Here is an 18766-nt window from a genome sequence, read left to right on the forward strand (position 1 = left end):
AGCACAGATCAAAATGAAGATGCTTAGTTTGTCCCCTACTCTTGTTTTTCTATGTAGTCAGAGCTTACCATTCATTACATCCCATCAAGATGATATTTAAAACCCTTAAGGGACAAAAACTTAGCGTATTGAATGGGTAATCCAAAATGATATTTAGAATGCCTGTATTAAAGTCTTGGTCAATGTCGGCTAAGATTTAATCGTATATTAGAAATCTGAACACTCATTACCTTCACCAACATAGACTTCTGACCATTTCAGGTTTTTAATAACAATTGAGGGAGCTTGCAGTCAAAACAGAGATTTGGAAATCTTTTCCTTAGTTGTTTGTGAGATCAAAAATTGGCTTTAGTTTGTGTTTTTCTCTCTACCCACTCCTTAACGTTCATCACATCCCATCAAGATGATAACCCGTTTTTCTAGAAGAAAAGGACGTTCGTGGAGATTAGATTTCAATGGCATACGCAGAAGGACAATGGCAATCTGATTTAGAATGAATATTACAAAACTTTTGGTGTTAAACAATAAAAGAAATTAATAAAATTCGTAAAAAACTATAGTAATTCGTAGTTGTGAAATGTAAGCTTAAGTAATTCTAATGTAATGATGAAATTTATATATTTATATATTTTGGATCATGTAGATCTAGTTTGGAATGGACATAGAGATTTACTGGGACTTTCTCTTGAGAGTACTTAAAGTGGCAACGATTCTTGGCTTTCTCATTATCTCATATAAGTAGAGTAATTGCAGTATTAGAGGTTCCAATAATTAGGCCCATTCCTAATTATTTATGCAACATGATAGTAAGCCTCAAGGCAAAATTCGAAGTGGTCAAACAAGTCTTTATTATCCACAGGATGTAAATACAAAAGATAGGAGATGTGCTCAAAAGTTTTTAGTGCTTGGTCACAAGCCACATGATTGTCTTGTTTGACAAAGGGAGGATAAAAGTGGAATGAAGAAAGATCTTTAGACCTAAGTAAGAATGAAATATATATATTAGAACCAAATAGGACCAAATATTTTCTAATATCATTACAAATGTACAACTCCTTTGAGAAAGTTGGGGTCATATATGGATGCATTGCCAAGATTGCACTATAGCATGATAAGGATGGAGGTGGCAAGGTCAGAGATAGAAGATAAATACTACCAGAAACATATTAGAGGACTTAAATAATTCAAGTAGCATGGATTTGATGATCTCTAATGCTTTCTCTTTTCCTTCAAATTTTTCAAATTTTGAAAGTTTGAATTTTGAAATTTGCAGTTTCCAGCTTTTTTAAAATTTGTTTCTCTCTTTGCTTTTCTCGAGTGTAATAAGGTTACAAGGGAATATTTCTTGGATGAATCACAAATATTTGATCTCTCTAAAGATATTAAATTTTATCCTTCTTATTAAATGCATATTTTTTATAAGAATTTGTAAGTTGCTCTCTATTAATGTGTATTTTAATAGGTCTATAGGGTTATCATACTTTTCAGCTTGATAAGGGAGATTGAGAAATGAAAAGTAGGTTTCTAGATCATTTCCAAAACCTACCACTGGTGGAGGAAGATAGAAAAATGTCTATTCTTGTCAAGGAACTCAAAAGGTTGTTTGTCTTTTTCTTGTCGGGTGACTACCTAATTTTTTTATATTGTAAAAGGCTTGAAGCTTGTTGCTTCCTCACTTTTTATATAAGAGGATAATCAAGGCCTTTTTTTCTTCTTCTTATTCTTTGTCATATAAAAGGCAGTTTTTACAACCTATGCCAAAAACAATATCTACAAGCTCTTTGTCATATAAAATGGAGCATAATTACATTGTATGGATAAGGTATTTAAATCCTGAAGCCAATTGAGGCCCTCCACCAGGATGGGCCCTAGAATCCATTGGAGAAACAAAACACACTTCCCAACATCTAGATGGTGTCATGGTAAAGCAAAGTGGATGTTAATGAAAATGAGAGGGCATCACTCTATGGAATATCTAGAGATATGAATAATATAGAAATCCTATGGCAACTAAATGCCGAATTCTTCAACTATCATCTTTAAAATGCCCTCAGTCTCACCAAAAACTATTCTCAAATGAGTCATTTGCACAACACACTCTCTGAGTCAAATGGCTCACCCAAATCTTCCAACAAGACCAAGAACATGGATGAAATGTTCATGTTAACTTTGTGTCTATGGTGAGTCAATAAGAAAAACTCTCTGAACCCCTTTAATCACTTGAAGAATTAGGCCAAGGTGGTATTTGAAGATGCTCTTCAGCCTCTTCTCCTTGAGTACTCCTAAGAAATTCATCTATCTACAAGTGCATGCCAATTAGATGGGCATGTCCATTTAAACAAACTCTATATCTTCTTGGAAAATATATTCTAGATGAGATACACAAAGGTAAGCACGTGAAACATTTATTACTATGTCAAGATATTTCAATAATTCTAGATGAGATACACAAAGGTAAGCACGTGCAACATTTATTACTATGTCAAGATATTTCAATAAATGTCATTCTCTTTAGCCTCTATCACACCTTGTTTTTATTTTGTAGTGATATGCCACATCTTGTCATCATTACCTTACATAAGAAATAGAAACATCATCTTAGACGTTTCATGAGAGTCAACCTCAACCTAGTGCCTACTTCAACTAAAATGTGAAGGATTCATGGAGTGTGGTGGATGCCACACATGAATTTATAGTAAGGAAGAAGTTTCATCCAAGCTACATAAAAAGGCATCTCTAACATTCCAAGGCAAATTGGCATCCCAATATAAGATGATCAACATTTTATATATTCTCAAAACACAAAACACATCTAGAAGGACCTTAATATCTTAGTTTAATAAATCTATTTATGGTTAAGATCTTCTTTTGTAGTGTAGCCCTAGAAAAAGCTCTAGTAGTTGCCAACTAAATTTTGTTCCAACATAGTTGTGTTGGAAGAATATTCCTTTTTTCTTTGCACTCCATTGATCCATACCCCTTTGTGGCATAGTATTTCACATCCTTTGATTTGATGATTAGTGAGATTTTCTTTTGCTTTTATGTTCCTTGCTAGAAGAAGTTCCTAATTTTCTATTTAATACATTGGAAACCCCCATGTGACATTGCGGTCCTCAAGACATTAGAAAAACATGGTAAGAGTAGATATTACTACATTCAACATGATGATAAGTCAACCATTTTGATTTCCATGAGGTCATCTCAGTAGATAATTTGGCAAGCGTCGCATAGTCGAGTTGATCTTAAGCCATTTGTTAAAGGGAAATTCGAGGTATATACTAGGAAGGGTGTCTAATTTGAATTGTAGTGTGAACTTATGTTTCTAATTGTTCCCTAGGGTCTCAGACATTGCTACACTTGCATTTACCATTTGACTTAAACAAATAGATTAATCATCCCCAAAAATATTGACCCTAGCCTCTAGTCTTTTGGCCATCCCTCACAGAATAATAGTTTGCAAATTGTTGATGTGTCAAAGAAGTTAAATTTGAGGTAATTGAAATTCCTTCCAACTACCCCAATTAAGTTACAACAAAATCATATCTTCTTAAAGCATCTACCAAAATTATGAATAGAAAGTGGGATAAGGGATTCCCTTGCTAAAAGTCTCTTGACACCTCAAAGAAACCTTGCAAAGTTCCATTGATAATAATTAAGAACCTTGGGTTTGTAACTATCATTAATTAGCAAGACAATCAATCTCTCTCAAATCCAAAAGATTTAAGGGATTTGAACAAGAATCTCCAATCCAATTTGTTGTTCCTATTTATATCTAGTTTGACTTACATTACACTTGGTCCCTTTAACAAGATGAGGAGTGGATAGCTTCTTATTAAATTAGTACTCCATCTAAGATGTATTTCCTAAGAACAAGCCTAGTTTGCCCCTAAGTAATAATCTCAAGTAGAATTTTTTGTAGATAATTTTCTATAGTTGTGGCTAGTATCTTATATACTATGTTTCATGGAGATATTGATTAAAAATATTCTTCTTAGGAATAAAAAATTCGAAGGTGTTATTCAGGTCTTTAAATTGTCTACTTTCTTGTATGAGTCCTCAAGTGCTACCCAAATGTTGTGCCTTGCAATATGCTAGCACTTACAAAAAATATTTTTAGGAAGCCATCAAGCTTGAGAGCCTTGTCTAGAAGCAGCTAGAGAACAACCTTTTGACTTCTTCTATGAAACATTGTTTCAAGAGTTTATCTTCACTCTTAGAAACCAGCTTGGGGATTTTATTAGTAAAATGAGACATGGATTCACCTAAGGAGTCATCTATATTGTTTAACATTCCTTTTAAAAAAGAAGACTACTTGTTTATTAATTAGCTCCTTCTCTTCTAGTATCTCTCAATATATAAATTTATCTTACTAATTCTATTCACCATTTTCCTTTCTTTTGTTTAATGATGGAAAAACTTTGAGATTTTGTTCCCGCTTTTAAGCCAAACTTTCCTAACTTTTTGTGTCTAATATATCTCCTATTTTGGAGAATCTCTAAATAGAACCTTAATAGTCCCTTTTCTTCTAGGTAACTATCATGGTCCATTCCAAATAGAAAAACGCATTCATTCAAATAAAGCCTTTGAATATTGACAACGAGATTGCAACCGATTTTGACTAAGTATATACCTGGAGCATTATTAGTTCAAAATAGTTCATCTTTCTTTTGTAAGGAACTAAAATTAAAATGATATATTTTATTAAATAGCTCCATGTTAGATTCACAACATTTACTTCTTAGCAAGGTATTGTATATTCTCTAATAGGTGGATATTCCAATCTACATCAAATTTTTCTCGATAGTTCTTCCAAATTTGCTAGATAACTCCTTAAGCCTTAAAAAGGGGTGGGGATGTTCAAGGAGAGGCTCAATAAACAAGTGGCCTTCCTAGATCCAAATGGTATAACCATTACTCACCATCCATTTTGATCGCATTCTCAATAGTTGTCCAACCTTACCATTGTTGTTGCAAATAGTAGATCCAAGGAGGATATAAAAATAAGATAATATACCCCAACCACCATCATCTCTAATATACTTAACCTTCGTGATATTTATCCAATAATTATTGTTCTTAAAAAACAACTGTCTCATTTTGGCTATCAAGGCCATATTTGTGTCTTTAATTTTGCATAATCTCAAACCTTAGAGTTGCTTAAGAAAGAAAACCTTATCCCAAGCCACTATTAAAATCCTTTGGTCTCTTTCAATTCCAAGCCAATGGAAGTTCCTTTGAATCTATTTGACTTTACTAGTGAGGAATCTACTATGAATGTTATTTGGCTTTTCTAAATAAATGATATTAATGTTTTAATAATCATCCATTGGGAATCCTTGATCCTCCATGATGTGGCATCCAAGTGTATTATAACATGTGATTAAATAGGCCAACCTAGGCCTTATTATAAGTAAATTAATGTAGAAGCAAGAGGATAATAGTGAAAATTTTGAATTAGGTTAATAAACTATTAGTGGGAACTAGATTCAAATGTATCACAAAGGATTGCACTAGAGATTACATACATAAAACGTAAGTATAATAGTAATTTCATTTAACAAATAAAAAAAAATGATAAACACACACACACACACACATATATATATATATGACCATAACAAATACATAAATAAAAAACTATAATCTCATTTGACATCTAAAATCGTTACTTCTACATTTTAATATATATGTAAAATACTTTTTTAAATAATATTATAAACCTTATCTGTATTGTATAAAAATATTAATTTAAAAACAATTAATAGGTGTACAACAAACAAAAGCAAAGTAAACAAATCCTTGATAACAAACATACCGACTCCCACAAAAGCTAAAACAGTATGTAATGAGACGACTGGTGGGAAGGCGAAGGTATGCAATTATTTGCTATTCTATGGAATTTCATTCACAAGCTTAGAATTTTATAAAGAATTCTTGGAGCTTGCGGACAAAACAAAGGCTTTATATCTCTGTTTTAATAGTTTCTTAATATTTCTTCAGTTTGTCTTCTACTCTTGTTTTTCTCTTTACTAAATGTGTGCGCCAAATGCTTACCTTTACCAGCGTAGACTTCTGACCATTTCCCATGGTTGAGTAACATTTTAATAAGAATTCAAGGAGCCTGTGGACAAAACAAATGCTTTATATTTCTTTCTTATCTGTTTCTTAATATTTCTTTAGTTTGTCACTCATTCAATCACAGCCCATCAAGATGACCACCCATTTCTCAATAGGTTAGAAAATTGTGCATTGACAGAGACTAGATTTGAATGGCGAACGCAGCAGGACATTTCATAGTCTATTTAAGTTTCCACTACAAAACTTTCGGATTGTCAAGTACGTTCGGTTCTTGTTAATTTGGATTTATTATTATATCAGATTTGAAAATCTATTTGAGTTAAATTAGATTTTTAGATTTTTAGATTTTTAGAACAACATACTTACTCAATGGTATTACAAATTATTTCAAATTATTTCAAATTATTTCAATTGACTAGAAAAGGGGTGAAAATTTATTCAAACACAAAAGTGATACAAACAAAGAGCCCAAATGAGAGTACTCGAGAACCCTATCACTATCCACTAGCTGATCTAGCATAAGAGCCATATCAGGAGGCAATTGCATCCTATCCATTATATTCCAACCCTGCATTTGATTCGAGACCCATTTGGCCAAACAATCTACAACCCCATTCCACTCCCTAGGAACGTGTGTGAAAGTAACTGAATCCAGGGAGCAACAAAAATGAAGAATCTAACTGATAACTAAAGCCAAGTGCCAACTAACATCCTCATGCTCCTGCATGGTTAGCAAATTCACCACCACATAAGAATCAAACTCACAAATAATTTTGTGCCAACCAAGAGCAAAACAATGTTGAACAACATAAAAAATGGCAAGAGCCTTCCTTAAATTATTTGTATTAAAGCCCTTATAGTCAGAGAAAATAAATTGGACATCCCCAAAACTATCCTACCCAGCACCACCAATGTCAGCATGCCTAGGGTTCCCTAAAATGAACCATCGGTGTTAATTTTTAACACACCGAGAGGAGGGGGAGTCCACCGACCCTTCTAATTAACCCACCATAATGGATGTCTACACCTACCTCTTCCACCCTATCCACCAAACATCGGAGCACCCCCTTGAAGACGAAGAGTAAGTCAAGTGCATATAGCAATATCAATGGGATCCACGTTGCTAGTCAAATAACACTTAACCACAATAGTCTCACAAAGAGAATGAATAATTTTCCACCACAAGTATGTGGCATCCATCCTTATATCCTAAAAAATCCTCCAATTCCTTTCTAGCCAAACATGCCAAATGCTTAAGGACCAAGAGCCCAAGAAACATGAAGATAAGGGGTTTCAGCATGGGACTTATCCCAATGCACCCAAAGCTCAAACAAAGAAGAAACATGGCAGCAAGTCTTACCCCCAACACCTTCCACATGCATTCATTGCTACCGCTTCCGATCCACAGACATTTCGGGAAGCATCAAGGGTTCCTGAGTGGGACCAAGCTATGGATGAAGAGTATAGTTCCTTGAAGAGGAACAACACATGGGATTTAGTCCATCTCCCTAAGGGGAGAAAGATGGTTCGATGTAAGTGGATCTATCGAACCAAGTTTGTAGTGGATGGTAGTGCGGATAAGTATAAGGCTTGACTTGTTGCAAAAGGTTTCTCTCAGGTTCCAGGTGTTGACTATACTGAGACCTTTGCGCCCATAGCAAAGATGAACTCCATTCGCTTGATACTTGCTATTGCTGCAGCTCATGGTTGGGTTGTACATCAGATGGATGTGAAGAGTGTTTTTCTTCATGGGGATCTTGATGAGGAGATTTATATGGAGCAGCGATAGGGTTTCATCTAGGATACTTCCTTGGTTTGTAGACTAAGGTAATCTCTCTATGGCCTCAAGAAGGCCCCCAAGGCTTGGTACGCCAAGATGGATTCCTTTCTTCTCTCAGTAGGGTTCACCAGGTGTCATTCCAATCTTAATGTCTACATTTTGCGGTAGGATGACTCACACTTGATACTTGTGCTCTACGTTGATGATTTGATCATTACAGGGAGTACCAAATCCATTATTAGCAGTGTCAAATTTGCTTTGCATGATAGATTTCCTATGATTGACATGGGTCTTTTGCCCTACTTTCTTGGGATAGAGATTTCACAGTCACCTTCTGGGATTACACTATTGTAGCCCAAGTATGCTCTTGATCTACTTGCATGCTTTCATATGGCTGATTGTAAGCCTACCCTGACTCCCTTTCTTTCAGGAGTCAAGCTCGAGGCTCGATGTTCTTGTCCACCAGTTGATGCCACATTGTATCATCATCTTGTGGGTAGTCTCATCTACTTGACTCACACATGCCCTGATATTTCATTTGCGGTTAGCATGGTTTCCCGCTTCATGCAGGAACCACATGAGCTTCATTGGAAAGATACCAAACACATTCTTCATTACATCAAGGGTACCCATCACTATGGAATTCACTATGTAGCAGGAACAGGACTTAGCTTGGTCGGTTACATAGACTCCAATTGGGCTGGCAATCTTGATGATCGTAAGTCTACTTTAGGTTAGAGTTTTCATCTTGGTTCAAGCCCCATTTGTTGGCAGAGAAAGAAGTAGCATGCTATTGCTCTCTCTTTGATTGAGGCTGAGTATCGAGGAGCTATTAACGCAGCGATGGAGACCATTTGGCTTCAGCAGATTCTCAGATGGTTTGGGTTCACCACTCCACGACCGACAATTCTAAATTATGACAATCAGAATGCTATTGCAATCTCGAAGAACCCAGTCCAGCACCAGCAGACCAAACACATCGAGATCCATATACACTATATCTGAGAGCTAATTCAAGAGCAGGTCATTGATTTGCAGTATTGTCCTGCAATGGAGCAGGTTGCAGACATATTCAACAAACCTTTCACCGAGAGTAAGTTCCAGTAGTTGCAAGCTCTCTTGGGGGTGCGGGATGTCTCATTAGGGGAAGGGGCAGCTGACTTCTCCTTCCTCTCTTATGGGGGGGATTTTTTCCTCTTTGAGGTTTTGTCCTTCTTTGAGAGTCTTTTGTACATTCATCTCTCTTTTGGGGGGGGAGTTTTTTCCCACTCGGTTTTCTCCCTTTCTTCATTTGTGAGAGATTGCATTGCATAGTTTTGCTTGCATTTGCATATTGTACATGGGTATCTATCATGGCCTAGTAGTCAAGACCCATCTTGCATTGTTGACTTGAGTCTTCATTCCTGTAAGTTGCTATTAAGGGGGGGTGTTGGTGTAAATAAATATTCATCATGGATATTATTACACTTTACTTAAGTTAACCTAGGATAATGCATCTCTTCGTAGTTTGGATATGAGACACTTAGGGAAGTGTGCACATAGGGATATAGCTTGTAGGAGAAATTCCACCTTTTGTGGTCTTATTTTGCTGTTACACTCCACATTCGGTGGGTCATCCACCTCTTGTGGAATATTATATTATTTCTCCTACCTACCCCTAGTATTTCATACCTACCCTTGTTTCTCATTGAGCCACATGTTGTGATTGTGTGCTCGTATATCCATATGGCCTTGCCTATATAAGCAAGCCCATATTCATTGTATTGGTTAATCCAGTTGATCATTTACATATTGATGAGAATATAGTTTATTCTTTTCATTTGAGCCACATGTTGTGATTGTGTGCTCGTATATCCATATGGCCTTGCCTATATAAGCAAGCCCATATTCATTGTATTGGTTAATCCAGTTGATCATTTACATATTGATGAGAATATAGTTTGTTCTTGTCATTCTTTTGTCTCTCTTTTATACTTTTCATTGTGCCCTTGATCCTGGAAAAATCTCACACAACCTTTACTACAACCGGCCATTACTATTACATAGAAAGCAGCTGAAGCACCGGTAATTCAACCTAGTGTGGTTATTCAACCTCCACCTGAAAAAGAACACCAAGTGAAAAGTCAATTACCACCAGTTACAATAGTTTTATAGGAAAAACAAACAAAGGAAGCAATAGAAAAAGAGGAAGCTAAGAAAGAGGTTGAAGTGAAGGAAATTGAACAAAAAAATGAGGAAGAGAAAAAGAAAACAGAGGAAAAGATACTAGCTAAAAAGGAAAAAGCAATGGTTAAGCAAAAAATTGATGATGCGGATGAATCGATAGGCATAAAAGGGTATATAGATGTACATAATATGATTGCATCTGAACTCATGGAGATGGCAACAATGATGCAATCTAGAGCTTAGAAGAAAATATTCAAAGATCAGAGGAAGGAAGCTGAAACTATTAAACTGTCGTTGAGATTTTGTCCAGTCTTCTACCAAAGACTGACATTGGAAGTTTGACAACCCCTATCAGTAAACTTGGCCAGTTGGTTGTTGATGCTTCTGACCAACTAAAGTCTCTTGAAGAGGTTGCTCAAACTTTAGCTGAGAAGAATTACAAGAGGAAAAGAGTAGAGCAAATAATGAAAGATATTGATATAGGGAAAATTGCTTTATCCCTAAATAAAGATCTTTTGAGGAATGATATTGAAAAAGGAGGGAGGATACTAGCCTATACATCAAATGTTTCATTTTTCTACACTAACTTCATTAAGAGGCAAGACGAGATATAATAGGAATTGGAAAGGATATGTACTCCCTACATACCTTTACAAGGCTCATCCTTAGCATTCGGCAAATCAGTTGATGATTTGTAAAATTGGTTAGATATCTATGATTGTGAATAGGCTAAGACACTTCTATCCCTAAAGGAACTCAAGAACCAGTTGAGACCCAAAGTGAACATCTTGCAATGGGCATACAGGGATGCAGAAGCAGTTTTGGTAACTCTAGAGATAATCACAGTGGATACGATGGGAGAATTCACTGCATAGGTTATGACAACCATTGAGATCACTGAAACCTTATTGGAAAAATGGGAAAATTATTTTTCTTAGATCAAGATCACTTTCAGTGACATTTTCTTGAAAATTGCAGTGAACATTCCTTGACCAGACTGTTATATGTAATTTTTGATGCAAATTTTTGATCTAATATATATGTATTTTACTTTCCAATTTGGCATTGTTGTCAAAGCGGGAGTAGAAATATGTATGTGTTTTAAAATTTTGTATGTATTGTTAAGGGGGAGTAGAAATATGTTTGTACAATTTTTATGCACACTTAGCTGTAAAGTTGTAAAAATTTCTAAGTGTCGCCATCAATGCCAAAGGGGGAGATTGTTGGCTTGATAATGATTGTAATGGATGACTTCATGTGTTGTCATTGATGTCACATGTATACACACACATATGTTCACATTGTCATCTTAGTTAAGACAACCTGGTATTACTCCTAAAGTCCCTTGTATTGCAAAACCGGTATATGTAGACAACTTGTATATGAAGGATTGGTATGACATCAACTTGGAGATTTAGCGGAGATCATGTAAGAAGAAAATTGAGGAAAATCAGTTTGTGTGTTGAACGAGATTAACTCTTAACCGGTATCAATGTCCCAATCAGTATTTATTGATTGTGTGATGAGTTATCACCAGTCATGATGAGTTATCCTTAATCGACAAATTTGGTGGCAATCTGTGATGAGTTATGTTAGATTGTCCAAATACATTGCACCTAGGAAATTGTGATATGATTCCTAAGCTGACATGAAATCTAATGTCTATATAGCGATATTATGATGAACTATTTTTATGATGCGAGATAGAAGTGTTAAGTTGTTGAAGGAATTTGAGAGTATGTCGGTGATGCAGTTTCGAGTGAGAATAAGAGGATCTATTCAAGCATGTTGTGCTACTTATAGATCACACCACCTGTTGTTTTCTAATCACTACAATAGTTAAATCCCCTAACTGAGTAAGCTCTAACAAACTTCATTGTACAAATCCTCTTACAAGGCGATCCATTAGTTTGGATTTTGAAATCCTCTACCGAGGTTATTCCTAACAGGGTACAACTCCTAATAGAGCTTTGGGATCTTTAACAGGATTCACTCCTAGTAGAGCACTTTTGTAGACCTTAACCGGTCAGTTACCTAGGTAAAAGTACAAAGTTGTGTCACACTTTTATAAAGGAAATGGTCAATGCTGATTCAAATTTTTAAAGTATATCAATAGAAATTCAAATATATGTTTTGATTTTTGAAATGATGTAAACTAATAAAATTCATATTCTTTTGTCTATTTTATGTTTGCAATTTTAACTAAATTTTAAAAAAATATTTGAATGTAATTTTTTATAAAGTATACACTATAATTTAGTTGCTGATAAAATGCTGAAATTGAAGTTACATAAGCCACCACACTTTATTTAGGAAATTTTACTTTTTGTCCATCAATTTTTTTGTGTATATTGATAACTTGAAACTTTAGTGCATGGATATATTTTTAACTATTTTTTATAGATATATATTTTTCAATAAATTTGAAAATTTGCGTGTGCTGAAATATAACTCTTTCCAATTCCCACCAACTTTTTTTTTAATTATTTATCCAAATTAGAAAATAATTATATCACCTTGACATAGATTCCTTTCTCTACTACATATTTTTTTCAAAATTTTTAAATAAATTAAAGTATTTTTCCTTGACAAGATAATCAACCTTATATTTTAGTGTTGATGACCTACTTTCAATAAAAATAAATATTAAATATAAAAAAATAATTAAAATATTAAAAGATATATATTTTGGAAAATTCACTTATAGATCTATTAAAGGGTATTTTTACATTTCAAAAAAAATATTATTTATAAGAGTAGGAGTTGTTGAAACATTGAGTTTTTTTTGTTTTTTTTTTAAGGGAAATTAGACCCAAAGTGGTATAAAATATACATTTAGTAGACACTTGCAATTGGAAAAGTTGTGGTCCATATATAACTTAGCTATAATGAATCTATACAGACCATATGTTTGACTAAAATTAACTTTTAGTTAGAATTACTTAAATTCACTTGTGCTGATAAGTTAGCCTGAAACGTAACACAACTTTGTGCTTTTACCCACCCATTACTGTAGATAGTTAACTTGTGAGTCTCATCTCGCTGTGGTTTTTCCTGGTTGGGTTTTCCACATATAAACACGTGTTATAGTGGATGTTTTAATTGTTGTGGATTCTTTAATATCATTTTGGATTGCATGCATAGTGTTTGGTAAAATTGTTAAGTATCTCTATCGGTCTATGTTTCAAGTGGTATTGTTTTTGCTGTCACTGATTCACCCTCCTTCTCAGTGCTTTATAAGTCTATCAAAGCTCACCTTGTTTTGATGTGGAAGGTTTTACTAATTATGGATCCACATATGCTGGTGATGGAGTTTCTTCTCAGTTGATTGGAATTATTAAAATACATGAATGGATTTGGATCACCTTTTATCATTACTTCATCTCCATTATAAGGGAATTCGATGCAATGATGATATGTTGATGGTACTACTCTCATTTCATGTATTCATGGATGTCCCAAAAGTATGTTGTATATGAGATCTAAATCAAGGACCTGAAAAACTACATCCGTCATGACTGGCCCAATTATCAAAGGTAAGGTGACTATTCCCTTGGATGAGTGTTCTTTGTCATCATATGCTTTAATGGTGATCTTGTTCTTTGAATTAACAATTTGTTAATAATATCTCAATTGTTTAATAGTGTTCAATGTACAAATGTTTAGACATGCTCCTCCATCTATCAAAACTCATTTCATGTGGTTTTTATGGAGAAAGGCTTGGATGTAGAGAGGTACATTATGTGGCTGGCATATGGATACATCCTCGGCTTCTGTGAATGTAAGGAAATGCAGAGTGGAAAGGTATCCCACCATGGCTTGAAATTGGTCCATGTTCAGATCAATGGGTATAGAGGTTTCTCTCAATGCTTTGTAAGGAATGGCCTTATGTGAAGGGGATATACGCAAGAACTCAAGGACAGAAATGAGGATGGGTGTCTTCCCTAACTGATCTACAATGTCATACTCATTTTGGGTAGATGATGAGGTTGTGGTCTTGGGTGGAACACCTTGCAAGGTGTCTTTACCTTGATGGGTTGTGACATTAGATTCAAAGGTTTCGTCTTTAGAGGATGAGGAAGATGGTCCAATGCCTTTTAAAACAAGTTTACTCCTTTGGGTAGAACCTTCGGGAGTTTTGTCCTTTTTAATAGTGGTAGAAACATAATTTTCCACTGAAACGTGGTTAATAGTAGAATCATAATCATAGGACATCTTAGCATAGTTGGCTTGATTATCTGTTTTGGCTTTTCCTTTACCGTGTTTAGGGAATAGCTTCTTAAATATCGCATGTTCCTCATTGAAGGTATGACCATCAACTTCTATGTCACCCTTGTCAATAAGATCCTATATAACATCCTTCAATATATGACAATTGCCAGTTGTGTATCCTTTTCTCTTATGATACTCATAATACTTATCATCATTCTACCACATAGGTTTTACTTTTGGTTCATAAGATGGATTATCTGGTAGTGTTATGAGCTTATTTGCAACCAATTTATTGAATGTTGTCTCAAGTGGCTCTCCAAATGAAGTGTATTTCCTTTAAGGCTTTGATGGCCTTTGAGTGTTCACTTGATTACTTGTATTAGATGAACTTGCACCGGTGAAAGTTACTTTTGGTTTTACAACATTTTCATCTACTACCCCATCATTAACTGTGTTCTTATTCTTGTTCCAAAAGAGGGGTTTGTCTTTCCGATTTGATTCCTCTTTATTTTCTTTTAATATCTTAATGATGCCTTGTTCAATAAGGAATTTCTCTGTTGTCAATCCTTTTTCTATGACTTCCTTGAAGGTAGACAAACAATATTTTCTTAGTTCATATCCAATGTCCTTGTTAACGTTTTGAGTGAACATTTCTACCATTTGTTTTTGTGGGATATCACAAGAGCATCAACTAGCAAGACCTCTCCATAATTGTAAAAATGAAGAGAAAGACTTCCCATTTCTCTGTTTACAATTGCACAAGGTATTCACTGACACATCTATTTCAATGTTGTATGAGAAGTGTTGTATAAAATATTCTGCTAAATCACTCCATGATTTGATTCCAAGTGGAAGTTGGGATAACCATTTCATAGCTTGTCCCCCTAAGCTTTGTGGGAACAATCGCATCAAGTATGTTTCTTATCTTTCTACCTCAATGCAAATTGTTGAAAATTCTCTTATGTATGCTTTAGGATCCCCTTTGCCTCTATACTTATCAATCTCTAGTGTCATAAAATGTGGAGGAAATGGAGGCTTTGGAATGCTTCTCTCAAATGGGTAAGGACATATGTTTTTCGTTGTGTACTATTGCTTTGGTGTATTCATGTCTGCCATTTGCTTTTACAAATCCTTAATTTGTTGTTGCAAGTCATTCTTGGGTGGTGTCTTTTCTCTTTGAGCTAGTCCCATGTCTGAGCCACCAGGTGGAGGAGAAGGGATATAGTGAATATATGGATGGTATTGATCATAGATGTGTTCATATGGAGGAGGAACATAGTTATAGATTGCATATGGACCACTTGGTATGATATTGTAGTGAGGAGCACTAGGTCTAGGTTGATACATGTCATGACCATGAGGATAGGAGGTATCATAAGAGTGATATTGATTATTATCCCCAAATATGACACAGGGTCTCCTCGTGTCATGATTTTGAATGTCCGCTTGGGTGTAATTGTATGCATTGGTATGATCTTGGGTATCATCATGAGCATGTGTAGTGGTAGTTCTTCTCCATAGGAAAGGATGGCTGCAGGGTTGTCTATGAGAGTTCCTAGTAAAATTGGCACGAGAATAGGTATTGGGAACTTCTGGTTTTTGAAATAAGGATGAAGGTGACTCGGGCACGAAACGGGCTCTCCTATTACCACCATTATGTCCTCTAGGATTTTCATTTGTTTGGTTTCCTTGATTGGGGTAATCTTTTATGATTTATGACACATCAAAATCATGAGGTAGTTTCATCCCACTTTGTGCCATGTCTTGAAAGTAGTGTTGTCTATCTCTTCTCATGATTTCTTCAACCAATCTTTTGAACCTTGGATCTATGATATTCTCTTCAATGCCTATAGAAGTGAGATGCATTTTCATTATCATTGGTGTTCTCATTACCATTTTCTGGCATATTACTGTGATTGTCAAATGGGTTGTAAAATTCGTCTCCATCAAACTTCTAGGTACTCATGTTGAGAGATCTTAGAGCTTCTTCAACTTCTCTTCTACACCTTTGGGAATGGGTTTCAACCATGAACTTGACCTTGGCTAAAATGAAAGATGGAAGGAAATGTGAATACTATGGAACACCAAGAAAGGATATGAGATGGAAAGAATCTAGGGTAGTCTTGCAAAGTCCAAAACTGTAGGTTCAAGATATGCGTGATCTAAAATAACGTGTGGCTTCCAAAGAGATGATAGATCTCTTGATGAGGTATGTTGACCTTGACTAAAGATGACCAAATGGGACCCTAAGATGATAGATCCGATGCAACCCCTTAGTGATGTGCTATAGCAAGTTTGCAAGATATGATGAGGACAACAAAGCAACCTTTTGACTCAATTTTGGAAGATATGTATGAGGGATTGCAAATGAAGGAAAATGATGGAAAAATATGTGACCAAGACTAGTTGATTGAAAATAATGAAGCCCTATAGGAAATGCATTAGAAGCTCTTTTAATCTCAAAACTTAAGTTATTTTTCTCTTGACAAATATTTTGCAATTTCTTCATTCTAAACACAAACGTAGTTTAAGTAAACCCAGACGTGATTTCTGATCATAGATGTAGTTATAGTGAACTTTGATGTAGTTTCTGATAATAGTGATAGTTTTGAGCTTTAAAATCATAGACATAATTCTGCCATGCGTAGACGTGCTTTCCTAGCAGAGACGTGGCTTATGATAACCCAGACACGGTTTCTTGAAACGTTGACACTTTTCTGATATAATGTTACAATATAATTCTCTAATACCCTGACGTGATTCTGCTCTTCACAGACATGTATTTCCAACACAAACGCGATTTAAGCTAACACAAACATGATTCTAAAAATGGTTTGTAATTTTATCCAATTGTGAAGTTGTTGAATGTGACCAAATCTCAATGTTTTGACTTTTAGTGACAACAAAACACATAAAACAATGAAGACACAATGTTTGAAGGTGTTTGTGTGATTTGAAATAAAAACATGCAAGCACAAATCCTAAGGCTGGCTAGACAATAGTTGTTTGATCTCACTTGGTTTCCCAACTACGCTTATTCAAAGTAGATACTTAGATGTTTGACGACATTGGTTCCACTCCATGACACTCACTTTTTTGCGACAACCAAGAACAAGTCCCCATGAAAACTCCCCAAGGTGAACTTTGTATCTCTACTAAGAGTTGTAAGAATGTGAGACGACATTAGAGGTCTGACCTCTTATACCAACAACTAGAAGGTTTTTGGCTTCTAAAACAAAGGGTTTTTAGTAAGGGCATCTGTTCAAATGACCATAATCAACACGTGTTACACTTCATTAATGAAGGCCTCTCAGTTTTGCAAAGGTTACGCTCCACAAGGTTTTACATGTCACGTGGATAGTGAGAGAGTCATAATGATGTTATAGCAGCATGTAACACTTGGTTCTCGCAACTTTTGACACAAACATTTTTATTTATAGTGGTTTACAAGAGCTTGGCTTTAGCCTGTTACCACTTGGGTCATTCCCTCTTACTTGGCCTTATGAGCTACTCAGGAGGAAGGCCCTCCTACCTAAATAGAAGATGATAACAATTTCTCTTACACCCAAGGTCCAATGGAAGGTGAGGGGAGAGGATACTTTTATTATGAACTCTAGGGTTATAAACATAAAATGTGAAAAGAGCACCAAACACTTCAAACATGTTCTTTAACCCCAAATGAAAAAGAGATGTGACCCTAATTAGACTAAAAATCTAAAGAAACACACCTAGATTACCCCCTGCAACAAATGATTAGTAGTTTTGATAGATTACCCCCACCTACAAACACACTAGTTAGGCAAATTTTTAAAAATTCAAATCCAAATGTGAAAGGGGCGCCTTCAACAACATGATATTTTCTTTTTTCCAAAAAAACTGCACCACTTCGTTAGTCTAATGCAAAGGGTTAGGGCAAAACTAAATCTGAAAAAACCTAAAAAAAAAGAAAAAGATGCCAAAAACTAAAAAAAAGTTGCAATTATACCGAAGGTAGATAGGATTTCTGAACTCAAACGTAGAAAGGTGAAACACAAATGGAAAATTATAGATCTGGAACTTGCTAAACAGACAAACAACAAAAATGCAAAAACAACCGACAAAGACACGATTTCTGGGCGAAAAAGAAGAAATATGAATCACAAACGTGATTTTCAGAAATCTAGACTTGGAGTCCAACAGAAATTATGTAAACATGAAAATATACCACATAGAAACAATTTAAGGTCACATATGCAAAAATATAATGCACGGATGTTGTTTCAGGATTTGGAACTCGCAAAACTGACAAAAAATAGAAATGCGAAAAAAGAAAGCACAGATACGAAATCAGAATGCAGACATAGAAAAACAAGTCGCAGACGTGAAAAAACTTAGAATTGTCGCAAATCCGACCAACAACTTTACAAAAAAGCTAGATCTGCAAACCAAATGTTAGAATTAAAAGGGACAAGAGTCCCATCAGACATGCCAAAATGTATACAGTGAATTTTTTTGATGAAAACCTATTGTAAAACCACAAAGATCCAACCA

Source organism: Cryptomeria japonica, unplaced genomic scaffold (genome assembly GCF_030272615.1).
Source record: "Cryptomeria japonica unplaced genomic scaffold, Sugi_1.0 HiC_scaffold_463, whole genome shotgun sequence".
NCBI lineage: Eukaryota > Viridiplantae > Streptophyta > Pinopsida > Cupressales > Cupressaceae > Cryptomeria > Cryptomeria japonica.